The sequence below is a fragment of the Tamandua tetradactyla genome, chromosome 7 (assembly GCF_023851605.1).
Source record: "Tamandua tetradactyla isolate mTamTet1 chromosome 7, mTamTet1.pri, whole genome shotgun sequence".
Taxonomy (NCBI): Eukaryota; Metazoa; Chordata; class Mammalia; order Pilosa; family Myrmecophagidae; genus Tamandua; species Tamandua tetradactyla.
Window position 1 is genome coordinate 2,545,583 of NC_135333.1, and position 15,287 is coordinate 2,560,869.

A 15,287-nucleotide genomic window follows, 5' to 3' on the forward strand; every position below is an offset into this window, starting at 1 on the left:
GCTGACCTTTCAAAACATAATTCAGAACTTCTTTGTATGGACTGGACATTAAAATCTACCTCACTTTCTTTTAACCATCCTTAATGAAGTCAAGCTTTGACTCTAGGTTAATTAATTGCAATATAATACAGGGTCCTGCATTGCAACAAAAATAAATAGGCTCCGGGGGAAAAAAACCTAGGATGGCATAACTGGATTACAGCATAAAGAGCTAAGGCACTGTGCTAAGTGCTAGAACATTTAATCAAAGGTTAAAAAAAAAATACTGAGATGGCATAGAAGGAGGTTAGTAATTAATTCCTGCTAGGGTCATCAGAAAAGTTTTTATGAGTTTCCCTTTGAAAAATTCTTTGTGTGTTGGTAATTTGGTGGGGGGAGGAATAGGTTTTGTGAAGGAAAAATGAGGTTCTTGGGCACACAGTGTGGGTGGGAAGAGAAGAGTTGGTGAGAAAATTGAGGAAGGTAATTTTTTTTTTCCTTTCAGTGGTGGGAATAAACACACCAAAGAACAGCAGGCGACTGCATCAGTACCATGAAGAAAACAAGTTTTGCAGTTCTAAGGATTTACGTAGATGTTGAAGGCACTTAAGGAATTAAGCTGCAAGGTGGGAGGCAGCTCCCAGAGTAAACACTTGTTGTGCATAGCGACTGCAGGCCCATAGAACCCCTCTCTCCTGGGACTGTCTCCCCTTCTGCCTTCTCCCCAGCTTCCATTTAAGAATTTATCTCAATACTCTTTGCTTTAAAAATTTCTCTAAATTCTAAGCTCAGGGTGGTGTGATGGTGACTCAGTGGCAGAATTCTCGCCTGCCATGGCAGAGAAATAAGCTCAGAGGCCAGTGTCTGGACTGAGGAAAGAAGGGAAAGAAGTTGTTCTTTCTTCTTTTTGTGGTAGCTCACAAGATTGCCTTCGGTCCATGCCCTCTCACCCCAGACACAGCTGCAAGGGTCCCTCACCACCCGTGGGTCGAATGCAAGCATTAAGTCTATATGCCCAGTTTATCACGGTCCACAGGGGACTTCAGAGAGCAAATAGTCTAATAGTTCTTGGTATTTGTGGGGCTGCCCGGAAGCTGTCTTTGCCAACCTTATGAGCTCTGCTTTTGCAAGGAAGAACATGGAAAACTCATCTTTTTCTATTTTGTATTTAAGGCACAGACAGGAATCCCAGGCTTCACCAATCAGACCTACCTATATGAGATTTCTGTTTGGAATTTAGAGGAAAGACATATTCCAGGGAATCCATTGTGTTAGTGCATATGGAGACAGAGGCAACCAACTTTTGGAGATGGGATTATTTGTACGTTTGAGAAAAGGATATCAGCAGGGGTGACTACTGAGATTTCCTCTAGTGCTCATTGGGGTAAAAGTAGCAATGGTTTCTCGTCAAGTCTGTTCTGCAGCATACTTTTGGACATTGTTCCTTGAAATTTAGCCCACGCCTGGTTCTCTAACCCTCCCCTCAATTTTGTGAGTTACACCAAATCCTTTTATTGTACTCCTTTTCTGCTTAATCAGTGAGTGGTGGGCATTTGTTATCTGTAAGCAAGAACCCTATCGATACACATATCTTGACTCAGAATTAGCATAAAATCTTGAAGAAATAGAAACTTTGCAGCAAACAAAATTTTAGAACTTAATTTAACTCTTTACTGAAATTTCCCACCAAGCATTAAAGATTTCATATGTTTTATTCAGGAAAACTTCTCATAATCTTCTTTCCCCATCCTTTTCTCTATCTCACATAGATGGCAACTGCCTACCAAAATCTCTGTCCAAACAAAAAAGAGAGAATGTTCTCATATTGACTGTAGTGGTGAATGCATAATTATGTGATAATACCAGGAGCCATTGATTGTACACTTAGGATGGATTGTATGGTGTGTGAATAAAACTGGTTAAAAAAAAACCTCTCTCCTTTCTCTCTTGAAGTTCTGCCCCCACTGTGTAACCATGTAACTATAAACCAGACCAATCCATGCTCAGCTTCCAAGGTCATTGAAGCCATATCAATAGCCATATGGTATGGCCATAGCTAATTTTATATGCAGTCTGAAGAATCACATAGAATGCAGTTTGGTGAATATGTTGAGTAATGATATTGAATGATGTTCTTAGAGTAATGCAATGAAGGTTTCTCTGGTGGAGTTTTCAATATGACCTGAAGGTACTTGCAGAATGAAAGTCCCAGAAAACTCAGCAGAGCAGATTCTTCAGCTGGAATCTCCTGTAACAAGTCTGTCTGCTGCTAGTTTTACCCATTCATTTATACACAGTTACCAGAATAACCTTCCAAAAGTTGAATTATTTCATTGCTCCACTAAAAATCCTTTAGTCTACAAAGTAGCATTCATGATTTCAAAGCCTGTCAGATATTTGTCACAATCTGTGTGACCAGACATTTCTGCCCATTCTTATTATTATACATCTGTGAAATAGACAAAATAAAGCGTGAATTTTAGATTTAATATGACTGGACCCATGACTGCTTTCCAAAGAAGTGTGTAGTTACTGGAGGAGATGGATGTTTGTCCAAGGGAAGGATGTCTCAAACTCTAAAGTACTCCTGTTTGTTACTTTTAAATGAGTAACAGCAGCCACTAAATGGGTGTCCATTTAGTGCATGTAGAAAACATTTAGAAAGAATAGAAGATAACACTCCATGTTGTTTTTTTTTTCATTGATATATTCCAGGTGCCTAGAATGAGACTGCGCACATAGGAGACATTTAATATATATTGTAGAACGAAAAGGTGAGCAGGACTGATTATGGAAAAGAGGTCATTTAAGGACTGCTGCAACTGAAGGCTGTATGCTAACATGGAAGGGAAAAAAACTGTTCTATATACATATATTTGATTGGTGCTGTCTCAAACGTAATAAAATTTACTTAAGAAACTTCAAAGGTTAAAAAATGGCCAGAGAAGTTGGAAGACAACATATTCATTTATTCATTCATCTGCTCACTCATTCAATTCAATTCATCCAGCATTGGCTATAGAAATGATACTAAATCTTGAACACTTGTGAATCTCTGTTTGAAAAATGGGTTTAAATCACTCAAAAACCTATAAGTAATTAGTGAATGGAGCTTCTGGGACATACGTAATTCTTTAGATTATACACAAAACTCAGTGGTTTCAACGAAAGTACTTAAGGCTTAAGACACTATGTTATACTCCAGAAGTTCACTGAGAATCAGCCTCAGTCAGGACCAAATAAATCATGTTTTTGTAAGTTTGCAACCTAAAATTCTATCCTTTTGGCTATTTAGTGACCTTTACCTACAGAGTCATTAGATTGGCTATTCATTAAAGGAAATTTATTGAATGCTACTATGTGCCAATGTTTAGGGTAAAAAGATGGCTAAGATCCAGCCCTTGTCTTCAAGGGTTCCTTGTCTAATAAGGAGAAGGCATGTGAGTAGGCTTTTGCCAGACAGTGTGAAAGCCAGGGAGTCAGTCATAAAGGAATATGTTGTCTTCCAACTTGACCTTGTCATGGAGTCAGTTTGCTAAGAATCAGGGCTTGGAAAGATGTGCATCTACTCATGATAAGACTTGCTTCCACTTATTATACAACAAATATGCCCCTTTCTTATTGTTCCTTTGGCTCCCAGGGAGTTTAGAGTTAAGTTTTATGACCAATGGTCTTACTTCTAGATTTCTTGGGCCCTATTCTCTCAACTCCGTTACTCAGAGCTTATCCTATAGGTGTTATTTGTATAGTTTTATTGTACTTGTCCATTTAAAATTTTTGGAAGTAAACATATAAGTGGAAAATAAATGAATGCCTCCCAGAAGCATCAGTGATGAAAGCATTAGAGCCCAGGAGTCCTACTTATCAAATTAGTGGCTCTGCCAGGAACACGCTTGCAGGAAACTGAACTATTTAGGACTGATAAAAAAAAATACATGGCTTTGTTTGAAACTTTTAGTGGTATTTGCTTTATGGGTTGGAGTCAGGGGGTGGAGTTGGGGAGGGATAAAATGCAGTGACAGTGTTCTAAAACAATTCCAATTCTGAAATTGAGAGGGGATGTGGAAAAGAAGAGTCACGGAGATCACCCTGCTTCCTTTGAAAAGTTTCCTGCCTCCTTTCCAGACAGCCAGATTTGAGCACTCTCTTATGTCGGCCCCACCAGCACCCCGTAAGCGTTCTGAGGGCCTGGACCGTGACATTCACACCTGTAATCCCAGCACTTATCACAGGGCCTGGCTCAGGGGAGGCACAGGCAATAAATGGATGACGTGATACATTTCTTCTGAAGTTTGGCCCTCAGCTAGTGAGACACCAATGATGGCTTTAATAAAAATAGGGGACCCAACAGGAGGAGCAGGCTGGGGGTGGGAGGGAGTGATGGATTTAGCTTATAACGCGTTGAGTTTGAGGTGCAGGTCATCCTGGCTGAGATTTCCAGCGGCACTTAGAAACTCTAATGACCTCTATGTGCCTCAGCGTTTTCATCTACAAATGGAGGTAATAATAGAACCTATCTTATGGGGTTATTGAGAGGAACAGGTAAGATTATGTAAGTGAAGCATTTGTCACTATGCTTGATTCATAGCAAGCATCAAGAAACATAAGCTGAAATAAATAACCATGGGGCTAGATTTGACTCCTTTCTCTTATATTTCCTTTCCACTCAGTCAGAGCATCATCTTAATTTCCCCCACAATATCTCTAGCTTTGGCTTCTTCTTCCCTTTCCACAGCCATCTCCTTTACTCAGACCCTCTTTGCCAACTTTAGAAAACTTCTACCTAGTCTCTTACTCTCTCTCAGACTTCCTGCTCCTAGATGATCTTCCTAGGGCACTACTTTGACTCTTTCTCCTTCACTTTCACTCATAATCTTCAGCAGCCTCCCACTAATCATTGTAGAAAGTCAAAATCAATATGTAAGTACAGGGGCATAAAGGCTTCGCTTTCACTTGTCAATAGTGTTGGGGCCACGTGGCAGCGGGAGCAGCAGGATGAATGTGGGCGCACCCTGCGATGATTGTCTCCACAGCACACAGACCCATAGGCTCCTTCAATGGATGCCCTGTCTCCAGTTCCTGTCCATTACCTAGGCTCAACTGTCATCAAAGAAGACCTGAACAAGGCCAACATGGCTCCAGAAGAGGAGCCTGAGGTCATATTTGGACACATGTTGGCATCAGATGTGGGGCAGAATCCCACTGGACAAGCCAGTGTGGATGCAGCAGTCCCTTCTCCTGTTCCATTGTGGAGCTGTCACATGATTTGTGGGTGGGTCAGGTGCCTTGCAGCCCAATAGGTAGGGATAGGAGGTGTTCTAGTTTGCTAGCTGCTAGAATGCAACACACCAGAGACATATTAGCTTTCAATAAGAGGGCATTTATTTAGCTAACATATAGTTCTTCAGAGGAAAGGCAGCTAACTTTCAACTGAGGTTCTTTCTTACCCGGGAAAGCACAGGACAATCTCTGCTGGCCTTCTCTCTAGGCCTCTGGGTTCCAACAACTTTCCCTGGGGTGATTCCTTTCTGCATCTCCAAAGGCCTGGGCTGAGCTGTGAGTGCTGAGATGAGGTATGCTGAGCTGCTTGGGCTGTGCTATGTTGAGCTCTCTCATTTAAGCACCAGACAATTAAATCAAACATCATTCATTGCAGCAGGCATGCCTCCTAGCCGACTGCAGATGTAATCAGCAACAGATGAGGTTCACATGCCATTGGCTCATGTCCACAGCAATAGAACTAGGCACCTTCACTTGGCCGAGTTGACACCTGAATCTAACTGCCACAGGAGGCTCCAGCATTGTGGCTGTAGGAGGCATGGGAAATATGACTATGCTACTCACTTGATTCACATGAGAACAGGAATAAAGATGGGTGAGAAGTCATTAATCAGCAGTGGACTCTGGGGTGGTCTTTCTTATGCATTTTACTATCATGTGGGTGTTACAGGTAAGGTGGACAGGGATGAGAAAATATTAACTGAAGAAAGGTTAAAGAAATATAAATAGATGGTATAAATGGTATATATGTATAGAAATACACAATATATATCATATATTTATCTGTTACTTAGATTCTTTCCTCCTTAAGGGCAGAGATCATGCACTATTGTACCCCTAATGACAGACACAGTTCCTCTTTGATGAACTAAACTGTGTAACATATTCCCTTTCCACTTTGTGAGTTCTTGATTATCAGAGACTGTTAGAAGTGGACACACTTCAAGATTTTTCTGGATCAATTTCCATATTTCACCAAATAATGTTATGGGCCCCCAAAACACTGGGTTTATATCAGAGGCAAGATCAGAGGTAAACTAGAGATATGGATGAAGCTGATCTGCATAGGGCTAAGATAAATCAGAATACAGGGTGAAAGATGATATGATCTATATTTTAAAACTTCAACTTCTATGTGAGATGAAAGGAAGAGATGTTTATTTGGTGTGAAATGTATATTTTGGGTAGTGCATTATCTAATTTAACTTGTATGGTCAGTTTATTCAAGCACCATAATTAAATGGAATCTTGAATAGGAAGTGAGATCTTGTTGGTTTGTACAAGTTACTGTGATGCCCTGATACATCCCAGAGTAATTTGTGCAGAGAATAAAAACTTATTTGCAAAGTCTCTTTGGGGGACTGAGGAGAAAAGAGGAAATATTAATCTTTCCCATCTGGGGAATTTCTGAGATTTTTCACAAGCAGAGGGAGCAACCAATTAATAGGCTGACCCCTTGTTCTTGGGGCTTTCACCTATGAAACATTCCTGCAAAGAAGAAGCTAAATCTACTTATAATTATGCCTTAGGGTCATCCCTACAGAGCCTCTTTTGTTGCTCAGATGTGGCTCTCTCTCAAAGACAGCTAGGTAGGTGAACTCACTGCCCTCCTCTCTACATGGGATATGACTCCCAGGGGTATAAATCTCCCTGGCAATGTAGCACATGACTCCCGGGGATACACCAGGAAATGGCATCATGGGATTGACAAAAAAGGAGAAGAGAGAAATGAGACAAAACAAAGTTTCAGTGGTTGAGAGAAACAGAGTGAGAAGTTATTCTGGAGGTTATTCTTATGCATTATATTATCCATTTTAGTTCATGGTATATTGGAGTGGCTAGAAGGAAGTATCTGAAACTGTTGAACTGTATTCCAGGAACCTTGTGATTCTTGAAGACGAATGTATATAACTATATAGCTTTGACAATGTGACTGTGATTTGTGAAAATCTTGTGGCTGATGCTCCCTTTATGCAGGGTGTGGACAGATGAGTGAGAGAATAAGGACAAAAATGAATAAATAATGGGGGAATAAAATATAAAAAATTTGGGTAGATTGTGATACTAGTGGTCAATGAGAAGGAGGGGTAAGGGGTATGGGATGTACAGGTTTTTCTTTTTACTTCTTTTTCTGGAGTGATGCAAATGTTCTAAAAATGATCATGATGGTGTAGTCACAACTATGATGATATTATGAGCCATTGATTTGAACGTTGGATGGACTGTATGGTGCATGAAGATATCTCAATATAAATATCAAAAAAAGAGGGCAGGCCACGGTGGCTCAGCAGGCAGAAGTTCTCGCCTGCCATGCTGGAGACCTGCGTTCAATTTCTGGTGCCTGTCCATGTAAAAAAAAAAAAGATCAGAAGTTAATAAGTACTTTGGTACCTAACTCAGTACTCTGCACTACACAATCAGATCTTCATTGACTATCCATGTAGAAGGCTTGATGTGGTCTAGATTTACTGGCAAAGCAACTGGAAAATCAAAAGAACTCATGTCTTTATTACATATAAATGTTAAACCTAAGAAACAGAAGGGACATTAATTTTAAAGTTAAAGAAGTAAACACTAAGAATTTAAGTACCTGATTCAAAATCATGCAGCATGGCTCTAGTTCTCTGAAAAATATAAATCATGAAAAAGTTAATGGTTCTGAGTTTAATGGAGCAATTGGTAAAGACTAGACATTCTACTATAAACAACTATAAAACTGATCAAAATATATAAAGCACCTATTTTCAGATGTCAACCAACAACCACACAAGGCTGAGAACCTTCAGGAGGGAAAGTGCCAGGAAGAAAAGCTCTACCATCTCACTTGCTTGCTACCTGGGGGTGCTTTCCAAACTGTGATGTGCAGAAGTGGAGCCCAAGTAGAGAACAGTGGTCTCAGTGAGCTGGCAGGAAGAAGTGAGAGTCTAGCGCTGCTAAGATGGCTGGAGTTTGTGGGGCAAGTTACTGGAGAGAAGGAAGCTAGCATGAAAAAGAGCACCAAAAATCTGCATAAGAATACCTTTAAGTCCTTGGTCAAATACTAAGCAAAATATTTGTAGGGCAACATCTTATAAGAGCTACTAGGATCTATGAACTGAATGGAGATTTCATAGATTGCAGGGAAACACGAGTTTTGAGTAACAGGTGTTGAGACCTCATTGAACCTCCTAGGTTGTCAACTGACACCTCAGTAAGGCCACACTTTAGAGGTTGGGTCACTCTCTACTTACCCTAGAGTAAGAGCTACTCTAAACTCAAACTAATAAAGCTTAAAAACAAGCCACAAAAGGATCAAGATGATCTGTCCGTGTATTAACTGTCTGCCTTAACAAAACTCAATGTGTACTCTAAAGATAGTAAAATCTAGACGTTCAACAGTATAGATCTAATTTCTAACATACAATAAGACATGTCTAGACATATGAGAAAGTAAGAAAATAGTCCATAACCAGGGGAAAAAACCCGAGTCTATAGAATCTGATCCCTACAATAACAGATATTAGACAGACAAGGATTTTAAAGTAGATATTTTACATATGTTAAGGATGTAAAAGAAAATATGGTCAAATAGAGGAACAGATGAGGAATCTCAGTCCAGCAGTAGAAGGGAAAATATAAACAAGATGCAAATGGAACCTCTAGAACTGGAAAGAACACAATCTGCAATGGACATTTCACTGGATGGCCTTAACAGCAAACTGGGTACAGAATAAAAAAGAGTTAGTGAGGCTGAAGATAGGATGTACAGAGAAAGAACAATATGAAGGGGAGCAGATAACTCATCAGAACAATGGAAGCCAGAGGACAAAGAGCAGAAAGAAAAAAATAATCAACTCAGAATTCCACATTAAGTAAAAATATCCTTCAAAACTAAAAGCAAAATAAAGTCCTTTTCAGATGAAAGAAAACTAAAAGAATTTGTTGCCAGCATGTCTATGCTACAAGAAATGCCAAAAGAAGTTCTGAGACTGAGGGGAGTTGTCATGAGATGGAAACTATATTGGAAGAAATTAGAAGCACCCCCAAGATTGTAACTATGTAGGTAAATACAACAGATTACCTTTTTTTCTTCATTTTTAAAAAAAGATGTGGCTGCTTAACGCAAAAAATATAACACTGTATTGTGGAGTTTATAGCATGTGAGTATAATATGCATAACAACAATAGAACTAAGGATGGAGATAAATGAAATGATACTGTCAAGAAATGTCTAAATTTATGTGTAGTGGTACAATATTAACTCTAAGTATAGACTGCCAAACTGTATTCCAGTAGCCTTGATTCTTGAAAACAACTGTATAACTTTATCATTTACAATGTGACTGTTGCTTGTGAAAACATTGTGTCTGATGCTCCCTAATTTATGCAGGGTATGGACAGATAAGGACAAAAATAATTAAATAATAGCGGGGAAAGTAAGGGGTAAAAAAAGATTGGGTAGATTGCAATACCCAATTAGAGGGAAGGGTAAGGGGTGGGGACGTATGGGTTTTTTTCTTTTGTCTTTTTATTTCTTTTTCTGGAGTGATGCAGATGTTCTAAAAATGATCGTGGTGATGAATATACAATTATGTGATGATACTGTGAGTCATTGATTGTATACTTTGGGTGGATTGTATGGTGCATGAAGATGTCTTAATAAAAATATTAAAAAAAATTACTGTCTCATTATAAATGGTTTGCTCCCTGTTCTAGTTTGCTACCTGCTGGAACGCAGTATACCAGAAGTGGAATGGCTTTTAAAAAGGGGAATTTAATAAATTGCGAGTTTAAAGTTCTAAGGCCCAGAAAATGTCCCAATTAAAACGAGTCTATAGAAATGTCCAGTCTACAGCATCCAGGGAAAGATACCTTGGTTCAAGAAGGCTGATGAGGTTCAGGGTTTCTCTCTTAAGTGAGAAGTTGCATGGTGAACATGGTCAGGGTTCCTCTCTCATCTGGAAAGGCACGTGGAGAACATGGAGTCATCTGCTAGCTTTCTCTCCTGGCTTCCTGTTTCATGAAGCTCCCCAGGAGGCGTTTTCCTTCTTCATCTCCAAAGGTTGCTGACTGGTGGACTCTCTGCTTTGTGGCTTTGCGGTGTTCTGCTCTCTAGGAATCTCATGGCTTTTTCTCCTGTCGTTCTCTCTGCTCTCCCCGAATCTCCCACTTTCTCCAAAATGTTTCCTCTTTTATAGGATTCAGTAAGGTAATCAAGCCCCACCTGGAATGCTGAACACCCACTCTTGAGTGAGTCACATCTCCATGGAGATAATCGACCTCAAGTTTCCAACATATCGTACTGAATAGGGATTAGAAGAAACAGCTGCCTTTACAAAATGGGATTAGGATTAAAACATGGCTTTTCTAGGGTACATACATCCTTTCAAACTGGCACATGCCCTTTAAAAAAATAGATGGATGTAAGCGTTTTCAGGACCAAAACAATGTGTTATTTATCTTTGCATTCCTACCATCTAGTACTGTGCCTGCCCACAGTAAGTCTTGCAAATGCTCATCCAATGAGTGAATGAAGGAATTGAACACACTGTTTCCAGTGGACTAGGCCCTCTACAGAATTTGCAGGGCCCCCTCTGAGGAAATCATGTTGTGCTGATATCCAACATTCATTCGTTACAAGGTGATGAACTGGCATCAACAGGTGAAGGCAGTGCAACTGCTCTCCATTGGATCCAAAGGAGGTCATCAGAGCACAGCTGAAGAATCTAAATGGATACACAAAGACACAATTCCCCCCAATTGAACACTATCTTGATGAATTCCTGGTGGGCGTTCATAAGAATTGCTGGGGAAAAGGCCCTTGATATGAGACCTTCAAGAAGGGAAAACTACTGGTTGCACGAGAGGTGACTCTAATTGCAGGGGACAGCTAGTTATTTTTTGGCTGTCTTACTCAGGACTACATAGTGGCAGCCAGATGTCCCAGCCATATGCTAATTTTCCTTGCCTTATTTTGTTGAGAAAACCCAAAGAAACCAAGTTTACAGATGGCCTAGTTGCAGGAAATGTCTTGATAATGTATTTCTACATTACTGCTTGCAGGCCTTCAGAAAAACTGACTCCGGAGAAATGGAGCACTTCTCTCAGCTGGCAAGCTGAGTGCTGACTGTTGGGGCCCACGATCTCTCTAATCCTGACTTCCTGCCTTAGGAAGCCCGATGTAGTCCCACGATAACCTTTCCCGGCAAGCGTCATCAGAGCCTGGGCTTGATGATGATGTTTCATTATCCCTGAAATGCACACTCAGTAAAACTCATCTGAACTAATACAAAATAAAGAGGAAACTGCACTCCTGATGTCTCATGCCTCCCTGGGGGCCAGCTGTCCCTGGGCCGGTGTTGATGGAGAGCGCAGTGCCGGTGAGAAGCTGGGTTCTGACGACAGTCCTTGTCAGCCCCGCACTCCTCCAGAGCCATGACTCAGCTCAAGCAGCAGCAGCAGAGGCTCCAAGGCAGCATTAGCTCAACTCTGATTACTACCACCTTCTGCTGCCTCTGACACGTTGTCCAGAGTTCAACCTGCACAGTACACAAAGCCCCGGAATGCCGGAGGGGAGGAGCACCTGGCCTGAAGCCGGCAGGGCTCACATGACCTAGTGAGCAGCAGTACGAAGTCCTCTCATCCTTGTAAACCTTCCCCCCACCGCCTACCCTAAAAGTCACGAGCCTCGAATTCCTTAATCATAATTTATTCTTTGCTTTCTTCCCTGCCCTCTTTCCAGACCAAATGCTGAGGGGAGGTTATCCTTTCAGGTCACTACTGTTTCAGGGTGAAGTCATTGTTCACATCTTTTCTACTTGGACAGGAAAGATCTAAGCTAAGATCTAGAACCACAAGATCTAGAACTTGGGTGGTTCTCCAAGACCTCTCACCAACCAGATGGGGCCTTTCTCTTAACTTTTCTGAGAATCCTTCTTAAAAATGGCTTTTACTTTTCCAAAACGACTCAGTGTGAGGGAAGGTCATTCACGGCACAATAAAGGCAGGTTCCTCTGGAGAGGGCTCATCTGGAAGAAGGCACTTGAGGCTGCTGGGTTCATGTCAGAGGGGCCATGCTTCTAAAAGGGTCATCTCCTCAGCAGAGATGTAATTTCACTGCCTTCATTTAGATGTGCACCAAGTCTTCTCTAGGACAGAGGAGAACCAAGCTCAGTGCGTTACTCACTGAGCACTGAAGACACTGGCTCTCTCTAAGCCTTTGGCATTTTCTCACCTCTATGGCTTTGCTCATTACCCCTTCTCCCTGCCATCTCCCCGGTGGGGACTTTAAGATGCCTTCCAGAGAGAGAAATTTTAAAACAAAGATAAAAAAATGGACCCCAAACTGTCCATCAGAATTCTGCAGGCTGCCCTTGACTTCCTCCTTACTTGCTTGTTTCCTGTACCTCATTGGTCCCTACCAGTCTGTGTTAGATTTAGTTTCATGACTTCGTTTTACCTTCCTCACTAGCTCTTACTTCCATTTAGATGCTTAGAAATTGAAATTTATTTCTCAGACTGGTTTGTCAGTCGCTAGTGTTCTTGTTTCTAATCTCCTGGGCACCCTCATTTTCTGACTATATTTGCTTCTTTGGGTAGCTGTAACCAACATTCTCCTCTTTTCACATTTTAAAATCCTGCCCATTTTTCAAAGACAAACTCAGGTTCATGTCTACATTCCTCTCTCCCTTTTGTCTACCCATAGTTTGTTTATATTTCTATTACATCGTTTATCTCCATCTAAATAGTATAATTGGCTCCCTATAATTTGCCTCTATATTTGGATCTCTTTGAGGTTACTCTTTTTTTTTTTTCTCCCTCACTTCTTTCCTCTCCAGCAGTCTTTACTCTGCATAGGATAGTGTGCATAGCTGCCTAGTAAAATGACCACTGAGTTGGAGCAAAGCAATGACTGAGCAGAGATGTTCTCACTTTTAACATGTTTCTAACTTTCTGTGATAAGACTATCTACAAGTGAGAAAACTTTACTTTCAGTTGAATGAAAATTTTAAAATACTGATTTAACATTCCCAGCTTGTGTTTCTCTAATGGCAAGCATCTTTAAATTTTACTTTTCTAAAACGTAGCCTAGGGAGGAGTGTGTGTGTATGTTCACTGTTTTCCAATATATAATGATGATCTGAGAATTTGTGAATCTTTTGGCAGTATCACACTACAAAATATCCTCTTGGAGGCTTATGGAACCCTTTATTCCTGCCTGCAATCAGGAATATATATTCTACTGCTTTCTTCTTTTGCATGGAAATAAATGTTAATCAGTGTAAAGGAAATCATTATCTTGGTAGATTTCAAATTGTCTACCATATGACTCTCCAGACTGAAATCATATACAAAGAAAAATCACTGCTCCATTGAAAATTGCCATATCTTACTTGATCTACAGAGCAAAACAGCAAGGATTAACATTATATTTTTATATATCTTCCATGTAGAAATTATGCTAGATTTATATTTTGTTAACTCTAATAAATGGTGGTTAAATTTGCTAGAATTAGTGAGAGTTTTTGTCTCCCAGAGAGTTTAATTTGAGAGTAAATTTGCTAACAAATTTATATTTTAAACGGCTGATGTTTCCCAATGTGCGTTCTATGAAACATGAATCCCTGAAGATTATTTTCAGAGTAAACATTTCTATTGTTAAACAAGTTTGGAAAGTGCCAAATATGAATTCTGCATCCTTGAAAAATCACAATAAATATTAATGATGTGTATTAAGTCTATATTAAAGACTGAAAATTCCTAAGGAAAAGAAACTGAGTTTATTTTTTTTAAATCTGGTATTTTCCAAGCTTGGTTAGCACAGAAAATGCATTATGTCAGGGTACTAGTGCCTCTTAGAACACATGTTGAGAAATATTGTCCTTGTGAATATCCTCTTGGAAGTTTACAGAAATCCACACCTCTCTCTTCAGTAGGCAAGATGTGTTTATTAAGATAATATAAGATAATAGCTCATGACAGATAAGCCTCCTAGGGGCAGACAAACTGATTGGTTCATATTTGGACTCTTTTTCAACTTCAAAAGGGCCAAGCCATAAACAGCTGCACTTATTCAATCTGCTTCCAATTTGCACATCCTAAACAGAATCTGGCTTTCAGGTAAGGGGTCGATAAAAAAGAAAATTCCACAGAAACCTGCCTTTTATAAATGTCCTTGATTTTCTGGCTCCAGATAAATCAGAAATATCCTGAGAATGACTCCTTTGAGGATTTTGTGGGGTTTTTTTCCACCAAAGTCTCCAAGAAAATATCATGCGATTTGACTCCCAAATTGACAGAGATTCTAGGTGGTTTAATTTCATCTATTCAATCTTAATTTCAATACGGGAAAAGTGCTTTCTGGAGAACTGAAGTATTCTGAAAAACATCTGGGTAGCAGAAAAAGAAAGAAGAGGTAGGGTTTACCTATGCTACTGAGGAATTGATGAAATAGAACCTGCAGCTGTAAGTCATGCATTTTGGTCCCATCTACTCAGTGTAGAATGGGGTCGGACTGAGAAGGGATGTGGGAGCCACTGAGGAGGACTGGCCCATTCTCTCCCGAGCAGCAAGATAGTAAAATAGGAAGAGCCTATATTGAGCATACTTTCTCTTCTGACCTCCCTCAACATCTTATGACTTGAAATTCTTCCAGTGTTGTCACCCCCTTCCAATTGTTCATGTCTTCTCTCCCTTCTCTTTTCCCTCTCTTAATCAACACCAGGTTCAGGAAAGGTTCTGACACATTCTTTCAAACCAAGGTGTAAATGCGTGATGCCGTTGAGAGCATTACCCCTCCCAGAAGTCTTTGATTATTAATAAGTATAAAGTGTCCCCTGAAATTTTGTGCCTGGTTCAGGTCTAGACCCACCCCTTATGTTTACAATGAGAATCCAGCCATCTTGAGCATTACCCCTCCCAGAAGTCTTTGATTATTAATAAAACCCATCCCCTGTGTTTACAATGAGAATCCAGCCATCTTCAGATGACCTGCCTCTTTTTTTGCAATAGCTCTGAATAAGTGTTACCATATAATACTGTCTATGTGA